Genomic DNA, 15,778 nt, shown 5'->3' with positions numbered 1-15,778 from the left:
AATGAGTAACTTCGATTATATCAGATATTGATGCATCTATAGGCTTAACCTCTGGCCGTGTTCAAATACATAACAAGGTTCTGGACACATGGTCGGGGTTACCTGCCAATCAGTGACACTGAGTCTAGCCGGGTTGTTGTAGCAATGGGTCCGCTTTGGGGGTCTGATAGTACAAGGGTTGGATTTGGCAGCATCGGAGGTGGGGGCCCAGGTGTGGCAACACTTATTCGTAATTCAAGGGAGACTGAATTAAGTATTGTTTCCTAAACAATACTGCTTATTTTGAAGCTAAATAGGGGCCACGATATTAAACTAACTATAAAAATGTAACTGGATCGTTTAGTCAAGAAATAAAGATATGAATGCTTGCAAGATCATTTTAATTTCAACCAGAAAAATGTTTTAGTTTTTGGAACATTAGGAGGAGTTAAGAGTATCTCTCAATGGCCATTATCGCTGTCCATTCACAGAATCCCTCCCACACGACAATATTATAACCTCTCCCCAAGTTTGCATTGTATAATTCCCTACCTAAAAGTCACAGTTTTTTAAATACGAACCTGATGAAATGACGGGAAACAACGCTTAGTCCAAACCAAGAACAGTAATTTCATGTTTCACCTCCTGTGTGTGTCCTCGGCATTGTCAATGCTTTGCTGATTGCCTCTCCCCTGAATTTGGTTTGCTTTCTGAAGTAATGTCGTTCATTGTGCCTTCCTCCGGATTATATTCAAAACATTTTCCACCCCCGCACAAAGCGAGATAAATGATTATGCCAGATCTCGCCTGATTTTTTTTTTGTTCTCCTCAAGTGACGGGGTTGTTCTGAACTGAATAAACTGGAATAAAAACGAATGTGCAATCGTTAGTTCACCCGGTTTGGAGAAGTTGTATTTTTTGTGTGCCTTGATTTGTTCCCCTCCTCCCTGCCTCTCTCTCTCTCTCCAGCAACTTCTCGCCATGAAGACTCGATGTTTACTTTTCTGGGTCAAATATTTGAAATTCACACTTTTTTTTCAACTTTGTTTTTTATTTGGTCAAATCATTTGGGAAAGTGACCGCAGGCAGTGGATGTGTGCCTAGCTCCGAGCCGAGGAGGAGGCTGGGGTGACACAATGCTCAGTCCACTGCACACATTCCACAATCTGCTACTTTCCCTGGATTGTCCCGGGGAAAGGTGTCAATGACTCGGGGTCTGAGAGGGAGGGAGGGGGGGGGGGGGGTGAGGGGAGTATAAAGACTATGTAAAGGCTGGGTAAATGGAATAAAGTTGTTGTGAAATACTGCATTGTTGATTGTTTTGCTTTCTGAACCCATATTTTGACATTTGGGATACTGAGAGGGAGGGGTGACAAAGGAGATTGATTGGGTTACAATGCGGAGCACCGTGCGATGGGAGCAATGTGGGGGTGGACAGCGGGCTGGATACTCCATCTCCCTCTGTCTAAACATCCCATAGCTTCGCGCATCTTTTCCCGCGGAGAACGTGTCCCCATTGTTTCAGCCCTGTGCTGAACACACAGCTCCAATCCCCTTCCCAGACACATCCCCGGGAGCCTCACGCACATTTCAATCGCCACCAAATGATTGTTTATGGCTGTTGTGTCAGAATGATGCGTCGGGCACTGAGGCCAGAGGCCAGTTAAATCTGCGGAGGAACGTTAGGCACCATATGAAATGAAATGAAATGAAAATCGCTTATTGTCACGAGTAGGCTTCAATGAAGTTACTGTGAAAAGCCCCTAGTCGCCACATTCCAGCGCCTGTCTGGGGAGGCTGGTACAGGAATCGAACTGTACTGCTGGCCTGCTTGGTCTGCTTTATAAGCCAGCGATTTAGCCTTGTGAGCTAAACCAGCCCCTGAGTCCTGAGCCTGAGTCCTTCAACTCTCCTCAACCAGGTGGCGTCCGCCATTAATGTCAGGTCCAAAAGGCAGATTGCAATCCACTACCCCCCCCCCCCCCCCCCCCCATCGTCAACCAACCAAATCTCCCCCCCCGCCCCATCACCAACCCTGTCACCCCCGCCATCATCAACTCAACACGGTGGCACAGCGGTCAGCACAGTTGCTTCCCAGCTCCAGGGTCCCAGGTTCGATTCCCCGCTGGGTCACTGTCTGTGCGGAGTCTGCACGTTCTCCCTGTGTCTGCGTGGGTTTCCTCCGGGTGCTCCAGTTTCCTCCCACAGTCCAAAGATGTGCAGGTTCGGTGGATTGGCCATGATAAATTGCCCTTAGTGTCCAAAAAGGTTAGATGGAGTTACTGGGGTTACGGGAATAGTTTGGAGGTGTGGGCTCAAGTGGGGCGCTCTTTCCAAGGGCCGGTGCAGACTTGATGAGCCGAATGCCTTCCTTCTGCACTGTAAATTCGATTATTCCCCCCATCCAACCCAGCCACACCCCATCTCCAACCCAGCCACACCCCCATCTCCAACCCAGCCAATCTCCAACCCGCCAAAATCCCCCATATCCAACCCAGCCACCCCCTCCCCATCTCCAACCCAGCCACACACCCCCCATCCCCAATCCAGCCACACTCCCATCTCCAACCCAGCCACACACCCCCATCCCCAATCCAGCCACACTCCCATCTCCAACCCAGCCACACCCCCATCTCCAACCCAGCCAATCTCCAACCCGCCAAAATCCCCCATATCCAACCCAGCCACCCCCTCCCCATCTCCAACCCAGCCACACGCCCCATCTCTAACCCAGCCACACCCCCCATCTCCAACCCAGCCACACACCCCATCCCAAATCCAGCCACAACACCCCCATCTCCAACCCAGCCACCCCCTCCCCATCTCCAACCCAGCCACACCCCCATCTCCAACCCAGCCACACCCCCATCTCCAACCCAGCCACCCCCTCCCCATCTCCAACCCAGCCACACCCCCATCTCCAACCCAGCCACCCCCTCCCCATCTCCAACCCAGCCACACCCCCATCTCCAACCCAGCCACCCCCTCCCCATCTCCAACCCAGCCACACACCCATCTCCAACCCAGCCACCTCCCCATCTCCAACCCAGCCACACACCCCATCCCCAATCCAGCCACAAAACCCCCATCTCCAACCCAGCCACCCCCTCCCCATCTCCAACCCAGCCACACCCCCCATCTCCAACCCAGCCACACACCCCATCCCCAATCCAGCCACAACACCCCCATCTCCAACCAAGCCATGCCCCCCATCTCCAACCCAGCCACACACCCCATCCCCAATCTAGCCACACACTCCCTATCTCCAACCCAGCCACCCCCCTCCCCATCTCCAACACAGCCATAGCCCCATCTCCAACCCAGCCACACCCCATCTCCAACCCAGCCACCTCCCCATCTCCAGCCCAGCCACACCCCCATCTCCAACCCAGCCACACCCCCATCTCCAACCCAGCCACAGCCCTATCTCCAACCCAGCCACACCCCCATCTCCAACCCAGCCACACCCCCATCTCCAAACCAGCCACACCCCTATCTCCAACCCAGCCACACCCGATCTCCAACCCAGCCACACACCCCCATCTCCAACCCAGCCACACCCCTATCTCCAACCCAGCCACACCCCATCTCCAAACCAGCCACACCCCCATCCCCAATCCACCCCTCCCCATCTCCAACCCAGCCAATCTCAAACCCGCCAAAATCCCCCATCTACAACCCAGCCACCCCCTCCCCATCTCCAACCCAGCCACCCCCTCCCCATCTCCAACCCAGCCACACACCCACATCTCCAACCCAGCCACACACCCACATCTCCAACCCAGCCACACCCCCATCTCCAACCCAGCCAAACACCCTCATCTCCAACCCAGCCACACCCCCATCTCCAACCCAGCCACACCCCCATCTCCAACCCAGGCACCTCCCCATCTCCAACCCAGCCACACACCCATCTCCAACCTAGCCACACCCCTATCTCCAACCCAGCCACACCCCCATCCCCAATCCAGCCACAACCCCATCTCCAACCGAGCCACACCCCCATCTCCAACCCAGCCACACCCCCATCTCCAACCGAGCCACACCCCTATCTCCAACCCAGCCACACCTCCCATCCCCAATCCAGCCAAACCCCCCATCCACAATCCACCCCTCCCCATCTCCAACCCAGCCACACCTCCCATCCCCAATCCAGCCACACCCCTATCTCCAACCCAGCCACACCTCCATCCCCAATCCAGCCAAACCCCCCATCCACAATCCACCCCTCCCCATCTCCAACCCAGCCACACCTCCCATCCCCAATCCAGCCAAACCCCCCATCCCCAATCCAGCCACACACCCCCATCCCCAATCCAGCCACACCCCCATCTCCAACCCAGCCACACCCCCATCTCCAACCCAGACATACACCCCCATCTCCAACCCAACCACACACCCCCATCTCCAACCCAACTACACACCCCCATCTCCAACCCAGCCACACCCCCATCTCCAACCCAGCCACACACCGCCATCTCCAATCCAGCCTCACCCCCATCTCCAACCCCCATCTCCAACCCAGCCACACACCCCATCCCCAATCCAGCCACACTCCCATCCCCAATCCAGCCACCCCCTCCCCATCGCCAACCCAGCCACACCCCCATCTCCAACCCAGCCAATCCAACCCGCCAAAATCCCCCATCTCCAACCCAGCCACCTCCTCACCATCTCCAACCCAGTCACCCTCTCCCCATCTCCAACCCATTCACACCTCCTCATCTCCAACCCACCCACACCCCCATCTCCAACCCAGCCACACACTCCCATCTCCAACCCAGCCACACCCCCATCCCCAATCCACCCTCTCCCATCTCCAACCCAGCCACCTCCCCATCTCCAACCCATCCACACCTCCTCATCTCCAACCCACCCACACCCCCATCTCCAACCCAGCCACACACTCCCATCTCCAACCCAGACACACCCCCATCCCCAATCCAACCACACCCCCATCTCCAACCCAGCCACACACCCCATCTCCAACCCAGCCATCCCCGCCACATCTCCAACCCAGCCACACCCCATCTCCAATCCAGCCACACCCCCATCTCCAACCCAGCCACCCCCATCTCCAACCCAGCCACACACCCCCATCTCCCCAGCAAAATCACCCATCTCCAACCCAGCCACCCCATCTCCAACCCAGCCGCACCCCCATCTCCAACCCAGCCACCCCTCCCCATCTCCGACCCAGCCACACACCCCCATCCCCAACCCAGTCCACACCCCCATCTCCAACCCAGCCACCCCCTCCCCATCTCCAACCCAGCCACACCCCCATCCCCAACCCAGCCACACCCCCATCTCCAACCCAGCCATCCCCTCCCCATCTCCAACCCAGCCACACCCCCATCTCCAACCCAGCCACTCCCCATCACCAACACAGCCAAACCCCCATCTCCAACCCAGCCAACCCCCCATCTCCAACCCTGCCACCCCCCCCATCTCCAACCCAGTCACCCCCCATCTCCAACCCAGCCAAACCCCCATCTCCAACCCAGCCAACCCCCCATCTCCAACCCAGCCACCCCCCCATCTCCAACCCAGCCACCCCCCATCTCCAACCCAGCCAAACCCCCCATCTCCAACCCAGCCACCCCCCCCCATCTCCAACACAGTCACCCCCCCCCCCATCTCCAACCCAGCCACCCCCCCCCCATCTCCAACACAGTCACCCCCCCCCCATCTCCAACCCAGCCACACCCCCATCTCCAATCCAGCCACCCCCCATCTCCAACCCAGCCAAACCCCCATCTCCAACCCAGCCAACCCCCCCATCTCCAACCCAGCCACCCGCCCCATCTCCAACCCAGTCAACCCCCCCATCTCCAACCCAGCCACCCCCCCATCTCCAACCCAGCCAACCCCCCCATCTCCAACCCAGTCACCCCCCCATCTCCAACCCAGCCAAACCCCCATCTCCAACCCAGCCAACCCCCCCCCCCATCTCCAACCCAGCCAACCCCCCATCTCCAACCCAGCCACCCCCCCCCCCCCATCTCCAACCCAGCCACCCCCCCCCCCCCCCAACCCAGCCAAACCCCCATCTCCAACCCAGTCACCCCCCATCTCCAACCCAGTCACCCCCCCCCCCCCCCCCCCCCCCCCCCCCCCACCATCTCCAACCCAGCCAGTGTGTGTGTGAGGTGTTCAGCTTTCCGGACTGTCCCAGCTCCAACGCATCAGCGGAGATCCCGCCCCCACTCAATTTGGAAATGGGGACGTGGGGGAAACAGCCCCTCCCAGGACCAAAGGCCACTCTGTATCCACTTGGACACATTGGACAGGCTGTGGAAAAGCTGTAAGATCCCTGCCTCTAAATCATAGAGGATTGTTAAAGTCATTTAGCAAACACGCAACTGCAAGCAAACTGATGCGAATACATTTCACTTAAAAAAGCTTCGGATTGAAAGTATCGATCTGCGGCAGTATAAATGACAATGAGTACAACCTGAATTCGGGTCTATTTTCTTGACTAACTACCTTTTCTGCCGAGTGAGGTTTACCTGCGATGTTTGAAGAGCTGGAAAAACAAGGCTGCTGTGGACTTTGAAGAGGAATATTTCCAAACTCTCCTCTGGGATCTGAGTGCAGAGGGCCGGAGAGGTTTTCGGGGGTGGTTGCACCTGACTATAAACCACCCCCCCCCCCCCCCCCCCCCCACACACGCACACACACATCCAACCTCAAATCTCCCGATTCCGGTCAATTCTCACCAGAGAGGCCTCATCCCAATCTCTGTAAAAGCGAGTATCGGTTACCCCCACTGGCTATCAGTTACCCCCACTGGCTATCGGTTACCCCCACTGGCTATCAGTTACCCCACTGGCTATCAGTTACCCCACTGGCTATCAGTTACCCCACTGGCTATCGGTTCCCCCACTGGCTATCAGTTACCCCACTGGCTATCAGTTACCCCACTGGCTATCAGTTACCCCACTGGCTATCAGTTACCCCACTGGCTATCAGTTACCCCCACTGGCTATCGGTTACCCCCACTGGCTATCAGTTACCCCACTGGCTATCAGTTACCCCACTGGCTATCAGTTACCCCACTGGCTATCGGTTCCCCCACTGGCTATAGGTTACCCCCACTGGCTATCGGTTACCCCACTGGCTATCAGTTACTCCACTGACTATCAGTTACCCCACTGGCTATCGGTTACCCCACTGGCTATCGGTTACTCCACTGACTATCAGTTACCCCACTGGCTATCGGTTCCCCCACTGGCTATTGGTTACCCCACTGGCTATCGATTACCCCACTGGCTATCGGTTAACCCCACTGGCTATCAGTTACCCCACTGGCTATCGGTTAACCCCACTGGCTATCAGTTACCCCACTGGCTATCAGTTACCCCACTGGCTATCGGTGAATCCCACTGGCTATCAGTTACTCCACTGGCTATCAGTTACCCCACTGGCTATCAGTTACCCCACTGGCTATCGGTTACCCCACTGGCTATCAGTTACCCCACTGGCTATTGGTTACCCCACTGGCTATCGATTACCCCACTGGCTATCGGTTAACCCCACTGGCTATCAGTTACCCCACTGGCTATAGGTTACCCCCACTGGCTATCAGTTACCCCACAGGCTATCAGTTAACCCCACTGGCTATCAGTTACCCCACTGGCTATCGGTTAACCCCACTGGCTATCAGTTACCCCACTGGCTATCGGTGAATCCCACTGGCTATCAGTTACTCCACTGGCTATCAGTTACCCCACTGGCTATCAGTTACCCCACTGGCTATCGGTTACCCCACTGGCTATCAGTTACCCCACTGGCTATTGGTTACCCCACTGGCTATCGATTACCCCACTGGCTATCGGTTAACCCCACTGGCTATCAGTTACCCCACTGGCTATCAGTTACCCCACTGGCTATCGGTTACCCCACTGGCTATCAGTTACCCCACTGGCTATTGGTTACCCCACTGGCTATCGATTACCCCACTGGCTATCGGTTAACCCCACTGGCTATCAGTTACCCCACTGGCTATTGGTTACCCCACTGGCTATCGATTACCCCACTGCCTATCGGTTAACCCCACTGGCTATCAGTTACCCCACTGGCTATAGGTTAACCCCACTGGCTGTCAGTTACCCCACAGGCTATCAGTTACCCCACTGGCTATCAGTTACCCCACTGGCTATCGGTTACCCCACTGGCTATCAGTTACCCCACTGGCTATTGGTTACCCCACTGGCTATCGATTACCCCACTGGCTATCGGTTAACCCCACTGGCTATCAGTTACTCCACTGGCTATCAGTTACCCCACTGGCTATCAGTTACCCCACTGGCTATCGGTTACCCCACTGGCTATCAGTTACCCCACTGGCTATTGGTTACCCCACTGGCTATCGATTACCCCACTGGCTATCGGTTAACCCCACTGGCTATCAGTTACCCCACTGGCTATAGGTTAACCCCACTGGCTATCAGTTACCCCACAGGCTATCAGTTAACCCCACTGGCTATCAGTTACCCCACTGGCTATCGGTTAACCCCACTGGCTATCAGTTACCCCACTGGCTATCGGTGAATCCCACTGGCTATCAGTTACTCCACTGGCTATCAGTTACCCCACTGGCTATCAGTTACCCCACTGGCTATCGGTTACCCCACTGGCTATCAGTTACCCCACTGGCTATTGGTTACCCCACTGGCTATCGATTACCCCACTGGCTATCGGTTAACCCCACTGGCTATCAGTTACCCCACTGGCTATCGGTTAACCCCACTGGCTATCTGTTACCCCACAGGCTATCAGTTAACCCCACTGGCTATCAGTTACCCCACTGGCTATCGGTTAACCCCACTGGCTATCAGTTACCCCACTGGCTATCAGTTACCCCACTGGCTATTGGTGAATCCCACTGGCTATCAGTTACTCCACTGGCTATCAGTTACCCCACTGGCTATCGGTTAACCCCACTGGCTATCGGTTACCCCACTGGCTATCGGTTACCCCACTGGCTATCGGTTAACCCCACTGGCTATCAGTTACTCCACTGGCTATCGGTTAACCAAACTGGCTATCAGTTACCCCACTGGCTATCAGTTACCCCCACTGGCTATCAGTTACCCCACTGGCTATCGGTTACCCCACTGGCTATCGGTTAACCCCACTGGCTATCGGTTAACCCCACTGGCTATCAGTTACCCCACTGGCTATCAGTTACCCCACTGGCTATCGGTGAATCCCACTGGCTATTGGTGAATCCACTGGCTATCAGTTACTCCACTGGCTATCAGTTACCCCACTGCCTATCGGTTAACCCCACTGGCTATCGGTTACCCCACTGGCTATCGGTTACCCCACTGGCTATCAGTTACACCACTGGCTATTGCTGAATCCACTGGCTATCGGTTAACCCCACTGGCTATTGGTTAATCCCACTAGCTATCGGTTAATCCCACTGGCTATCGGTTAACCCCACTGGCTATCAGTTAATTCCACTGGCTATCAGTTAACCCCACTGGCTATCAGTTACCCCCACTAGCTATCGGTTAACCCCACTGGCTATCGGTTAATTCCACTGGCTATCAGTTAACCCCACTGGCTATCAGTTACCCCCACTAGCTATCGGTTAACCCCACTGGCTATTTGTTAATCCCACTAGCTATCGGTTAACCCCACTGGCTATCGGTTAACCCTACTGGTTATCGATTAACCCCACTGGCTATCGATTAACCCCACTGGCTATCGGTTACCCCACTGGCTGTCAGTGAATCCCACTGGCTATAGATTAACCACACTGGCTATCGGTTAACCCCACTGGCTATCAGTTCCCAGACTGGCTATCGGTTGCCCCACTGGCTATCGATTAACCCCACTGGCTATCGGTTAACCCCACTGGCTATCGGTTACCCCACCGGCTATCGGTTACCCCACTGGCTATCGGTTAACCCCACTGGCTATCGGTTAAACCCACTGGCTATCAGTTACCCCACTGGCTATCAGTTACCCCACTGGCTATCGGTTACCCCACTGGCTATCAGTTACCCCACTGGCTATCGGTTACCCCCACTAGCTATCGGTTAACCCCACTGGCTATTTGTTAATCCCACTAGCTATCGGTTAATCCCACTGGCTATCGGTTAACCCTACTGGCTATCGATTGACCTCACTGGCTATCGGTTAACCCCACTGGCTATCAGTTACCCCACTGCCTATCGGTGAATCCCACTGGCTATCAGTTAATCCCACTGGCTATCGGTTAACCCCACTGGCTATCAGTTACCCCACTGGCTATCGGTTACCCCACTGCCTATCGGTGAATCCCACTGGCTATCAGTTAACCCCACTGGCTATCGGTTTACTCCACTGGCTATCAGTTAACCCCACTGGCTATTGGTTAACCCCACTGGCTATCAGTTAACCCCACTGGCTATCGGTTAACCCCACTGGCGATCAGTTAACCCCACTGGCTATTGGTTAACCCCACTGGCTATCAGTTAACCCTACTGGCTATCGGTTAACCCCACTGGCTATCGGTTACCCCACTGGCTATCAGTTAACCCCACTGGCTATCGGTTAACCCCACTGGCTATCAGTCAACCCCACTGGCTATTGGTTAACCCCACTGGCTATCGGTTAACCCCACTGGCTATCAGTCAACCCCACTGGCTATCAGTTAACCCCACTGGCTATCGGTTAACCCCACTGGCTATCGGTTAACCCCACTGGCTATCGGTTAACCCACTGGCTATCAGTTAACCCCACTGGCTATCAGTTAACCCCACTGGCTATTGGTTAACCCCACTGGCTATCAGTTAACCCCACTGGCTATCGGTTAACCCCACTGGCTATCGGTTAACCCAGACTCGCCCTCCCCGATGCCAAGGGGTAAAGCAAATTGATGACAAGGCTGTTTGTGGGCTGATTCTATCTGGATGTTGATGGGGTCGGTTTCCGGAGCCCCGCTTGGCCAATCAACCCCCCCCCCCCCCCTCCCCGCCCCCCTCCCGAGGGTGCGGTTTATATTTGTGTGAAAATTCACTGGGCCTTGCTGCACTTTCACTCAGTATAAACGAGTCCACAAGTTCCTCTTGAAGGCAGCCTTACCCTGGGAGCAGGTGAACACGGGACACGCTCAGTAGAAACGGCTGCATTGCCCACACACACGGTGAGAAATAGGCTTTGGTGCTGGGCTCCATCAGAAAGCTGCTGGGGATTTTACAAACTTAAAGGCGGCTAGAATGGCCCCTTAATTAGATATATGTTCTGTAATCAAATATATATCGAACTGTCTGTCTACCTGTCAATCTATCATTCTATCTATATATCTATCTATCTATCTGTCAATCTACCATTCTCTCTCTCTCTCTATCTATCTATCTATCTATCTATCTATCTATCTATCTATCTATCTATCTATCTATCTATCTATCTATCTATCTATCTATCTATCTATCTATCTATCTATCTATCTATCTATCTATCTATCTATCTATCTATCTATCTATCTATCTATCTATCTATCTCTAGCTGTTTATTTATCTTTCTATCTATCTCCGTCTGGCTGTCTATATGTCTCTTATCTATTTATGCCTGTCCGTTTATCTATCTGTCAATATCTATCTATCTTTGTCTGTATCTATCTTTCTATCTGTGTCTATCTCCGTCAGTCTATATATTTGTGTCTTTATGTCTGCCCGGCTATCTATTCATCTCTGTCTCTGTCTCTCTGTAGCTGCCTACTCTGCCTCTCTGTATCTATATATCTGTCTTTCTATCTGTGTCTATCTGTATATCTGTCTTTTCCATCTATGGGAGTGTGGCTGTCTATATGCCTACCTCTCCCTCCACCTGTCTATTTTATCTCCTATAAATCAGTTTTCCCTTCTCTGTTTTTCTTTCTCTTCGAATCTTTTCCACTATCTCTCTCTCCTCTTGTTTCGCCCTCCTCCTCCGTCTCACCTTCGCTACCTCTGTTCGCTTGCGAATCTCTCTACCTCCCTCTATCTGCCCTTCTCTGTCCCTGTGTCTTTCCCCACCTCTGTCTCTCTCTGCCTGTCCCTGATTGTAATGCAGCCGCCGCGGCCACTGACACCCAGCCAGTCCCCCAATGCAATCAGCCCCTTGATATATATAAATGTAGATCTTTAATAATGACCTCTCATTAATGAAAGGTGCGTGTAGCGAAAACAAGAGGAGCAGTTGGGAATATTCCCACAGCCCCAACCACCTCCAACTGCTGTGAGTGGCTGTCAGCAAGCTGCTCCCATTCTTTTTCTCCTCTATAAAAGAAAAAGTATTTTCACGTGTTGGTCGTTTTAACAAGAGGCGAAATAAAACCTGAGCTCCTGGGTCCGGCTCTCTCGCCTCCCCAATCTGTGCCAAAGGGACACTCCTTACGCATCAGTCACCTGCTTTCCAAAAACTCCTCATTGTCTTCCCAGCTCTCTCCCCACCTCCCCCTCCCTTTGACTTTTACTGCAGCCTGTGGCACAGAAACCCCCGCAAAATGAGCTTCAAATTGGATACATATTGAGGGTCCCTTTTGTTTGACGCGAGTCGCACAGGGCTAATTAAATTTGATCCTGACAAATTAGCCACATCGCCACCCATTTAATCCCAAATCCGCTTTCACCCCGCACTCGCATTCAGGGAACTGTGTACAAATTCTGCAAATATACGCACTCAGTGAGTTGAATCTATTGAGGAACATTTTGCAGAGGGGCTATTGTCCCGAGCCTATCCTGGAGCCATTTTCCATTAGAAAGGCGGAGAGCTCTCGCTTTGAGCTTGTCGAAAGCAATCGCCTTCCACACTCCGACACATTTACGCGCTTCCAACTTTTTTTAAAATTTAAATGTGAGGGTCTCTCTCTCTCCCTCCTCCCCACCCACCCCCCCATCCTCCCTTTAAGGATCTTTACTTTAAAACCAGTTATTTAAAACAAAAATGAGCCATTCACGCGAGTTGGGCTATTAGCCTGAATTTTAAATGTTCAAATAATCCTTGGGAGTTCGAGGCAGAGAGAGATAAATTGAAGGGAGTGAAATTTTAACCCACTTGGGAAAATCTTTACGAAAACGCAAATGGAACAAAAATTGAGAGTGTGGGAGGGGATTTAAATAAATGATAACAATATTTAGAAATCTCTGTGCTGGGCGGGAACACTTGGGGTTCGGTACTTTTTATTTACTAAAAGGGTAATCTGAATTTTGCTTGGAAAAGCGCATGGTTCAGAGATCTGAATCTTTCACAGTCAAATTACATTTAGATTTGAACGCACTAAAGTCAGCACATAAAACGTGAGCTCCGACTCTCAGCAATTGAGAGAAGGGTTTGGGGAGTGAAGGGACTTTAGAGAGATTGGGGAGGATTCGATAGTAGGGATAGAAGCACAGTGTCCACCTACCCAGTCAACATGCTGTGTGTAACACCCTGTATTCCTGCTCCACACTTAAACATCCAACTCCCCAATTGCTGCTTTCAATTTTCAATCCATTTTTCAATATCCAAATCTGCCTTTTATCCGTCGGTTTTCTGCAAGGAAATCTTTATTTTAAAATGCAGCGTTCGCTTCAATATCAATGGTGTGATTTTAGACAGGGGGGGGGGGGGGGGCTGTCCCATGGATACTCAGAGGGGAAGGTATAAATATACACTCTAATTTGAGGTATGCCCCCCCCCCCTCCCTCCAGAAAAAAACAGCCCCTGGATCTGAAGTCTGGAATTTAAAAAAACATTCTCTTGTAAAGGGCGAGTGGGAGAAATGGGTCTGAGATTAAATTGCATCTTATTCTGGGATTGAGCGGGGAGCCGCTCTATCCCAATGATGTTCCCTGGGTCGGACGGCAAGATGATCAAAACGAATGAACGCCCCCTTTCTTTGTGCTCCCCCCCCCCCCCCCTCCCCTCCTCTCTGTCGAATGTAATAAATGTTGTTTAAACTGCTAATAAATCATCTCAGCGTGTTGAGATTCTAGTGGACCCACTTTGAAGGACAGGACCATGGAACGGAGCAGCTGCATTAAACTTTAATCTCCTCTCTCCCTGTCATTCAACTTTCTTCAGCGAGCCTCTCTCTCTCTCTATCTCTCTCTCATTCTGCATTTTAAATATATCTTGTTTCTTTTCCCCCTGTGATTAATCCCCTTCCCCATCTCCGTGAAGCATCCAAACATGTCCATGTTTAACCCGCTCCTTCAATGTGGCACTTCAATCATTCTCTCACTCCGTCCTAAATGATGGATGTCAAAGTTCGCTTTTATTTTTTTTATATAGGTTTAAAGAAAGCCCCGGCAAGGGCGTGAAAGATCAGCCTGCTTTATTTTCATCCTTTTTGACATTATATTTGAATGAGGACGAGAGAGAGCTGAATAAAAAGGTGCTGGCGGGCCAGTATAAACCAGACTATGTTTCTGTTCTGATCCAATCATTCTAATCGCCCCTGTCTCACACTTAAAATGCATTTTGGAAAAGATGAAAAACAAGAGGAGCGGGCTGTGCAAATCCGACAGATATTGGAGGCTGCCCTGGAAAGCGCGGCTCCTGTCTGATGGGCAGTAATGAATATTAAACTGGTAACTTTCTCACTGGCGGACTGTGCCCACGTTTGAACCTGACTCCCAAGGGTTGGCAAGAGGGGGGGGGGGGGGGGGGGGTCGAATGTCGCTACCAGACCCCCTCACCCTAAATCACATGGCAGCTGAGCCAGTGAACCATTTAGAAAGCAGGGTTTAATGCCACTCTATACATTACTGCGGCATTGGGGCCAGTTTGTCACTGTGGAAGTTTGAATGGGTTGACGATGGGTTTAACACGTGGGTTGTATTTGTTATCCCCAGCCTGGGGGGAGGGGGGGGGGGGGGGGTGTGCAGAAAGATCTTTCATCCTTTGAGACAAGGGGCAAACTGGAGATTACCTGGGTGGATTAGCTGCTGGATTTCAAACGCACAGTAACAGATTCTCGCTGTCGACTTTACGGCTGGAGTTTTGTCCCAACAGGTGTACAGGGTACAACAGTGTAGGGATGTTTGCTCCTCTCCCTCTCTCCAGAAATTCTGTCCTATAACCAGCCTCCACTCAGACGTCAGAAGGTCATTAATAACCAATTAGGAGGTAATTCAGGCGCCTATAAAGAGGGCTGGGAGGTGTTTTCCCCTCTTGTGAATTGGAGGAGATACAAACAGCAGATCAGTCTCTATCCCACTCTGCCTTCACAGCATCTCTGTCACCCTCCCTCCCTCCCTGTCTGCACCCACTGAGACTGGGAACAGTCTCTCTCTCTGTCACCCTCCCTCCCTCCCTGTCTGCACCCACTGGGGACAGGGACAGTATCTCTCTCTGTCACCCTCCCTCCCTGTCTGCACCCACTGAGACTGGGAACAGTCTCTCTCTCTGTCACCCTCCCTCCCTGTCTGCACCCACTGAGACTGGGAACAGTCTCTCTCTCTCTGTCACCCTCCCTCCCTGTCTGTACCCACTGAGACTGGGAACAGTCTCTCTCTCTGTCACCCTCCCTCCCTCCCTGTCTGTACCCACTGGGGACAGGGACAGTATCTCTCTCTGTCACCCTCCCTCCCTCCCTCCCTCCCTCCCTGTCTGCACCCACTGAGACTGGGAATAGTCTCTCTCTGTCACCCTCCCTCCCTCCCTGTCTGCACCCACTGGGGACAGGGACAGTCTCTCTCACTCTCTGTCACCCTCCCTCCCTCCCTGTCTGCACCCACTGGGGACAGGGACAGTCTCTCTCTCTCTCTGTCACCCTCCCTCCCTCCCTGTCTGCACCCACTGGGGACAGGGACAGTCTCTCTCTCTCTGTCACCCT

This window comes from Scyliorhinus canicula, chromosome 21 (genome assembly GCF_902713615.1).
Source record: "Scyliorhinus canicula chromosome 21, sScyCan1.1, whole genome shotgun sequence".
NCBI lineage: Eukaryota > Metazoa > Chordata > Chondrichthyes > Carcharhiniformes > Scyliorhinidae > Scyliorhinus > Scyliorhinus canicula.
The sequence above is the reverse complement of the archived record's forward strand: the minus strand, read 5'-3'. Positions refer to the sequence as shown.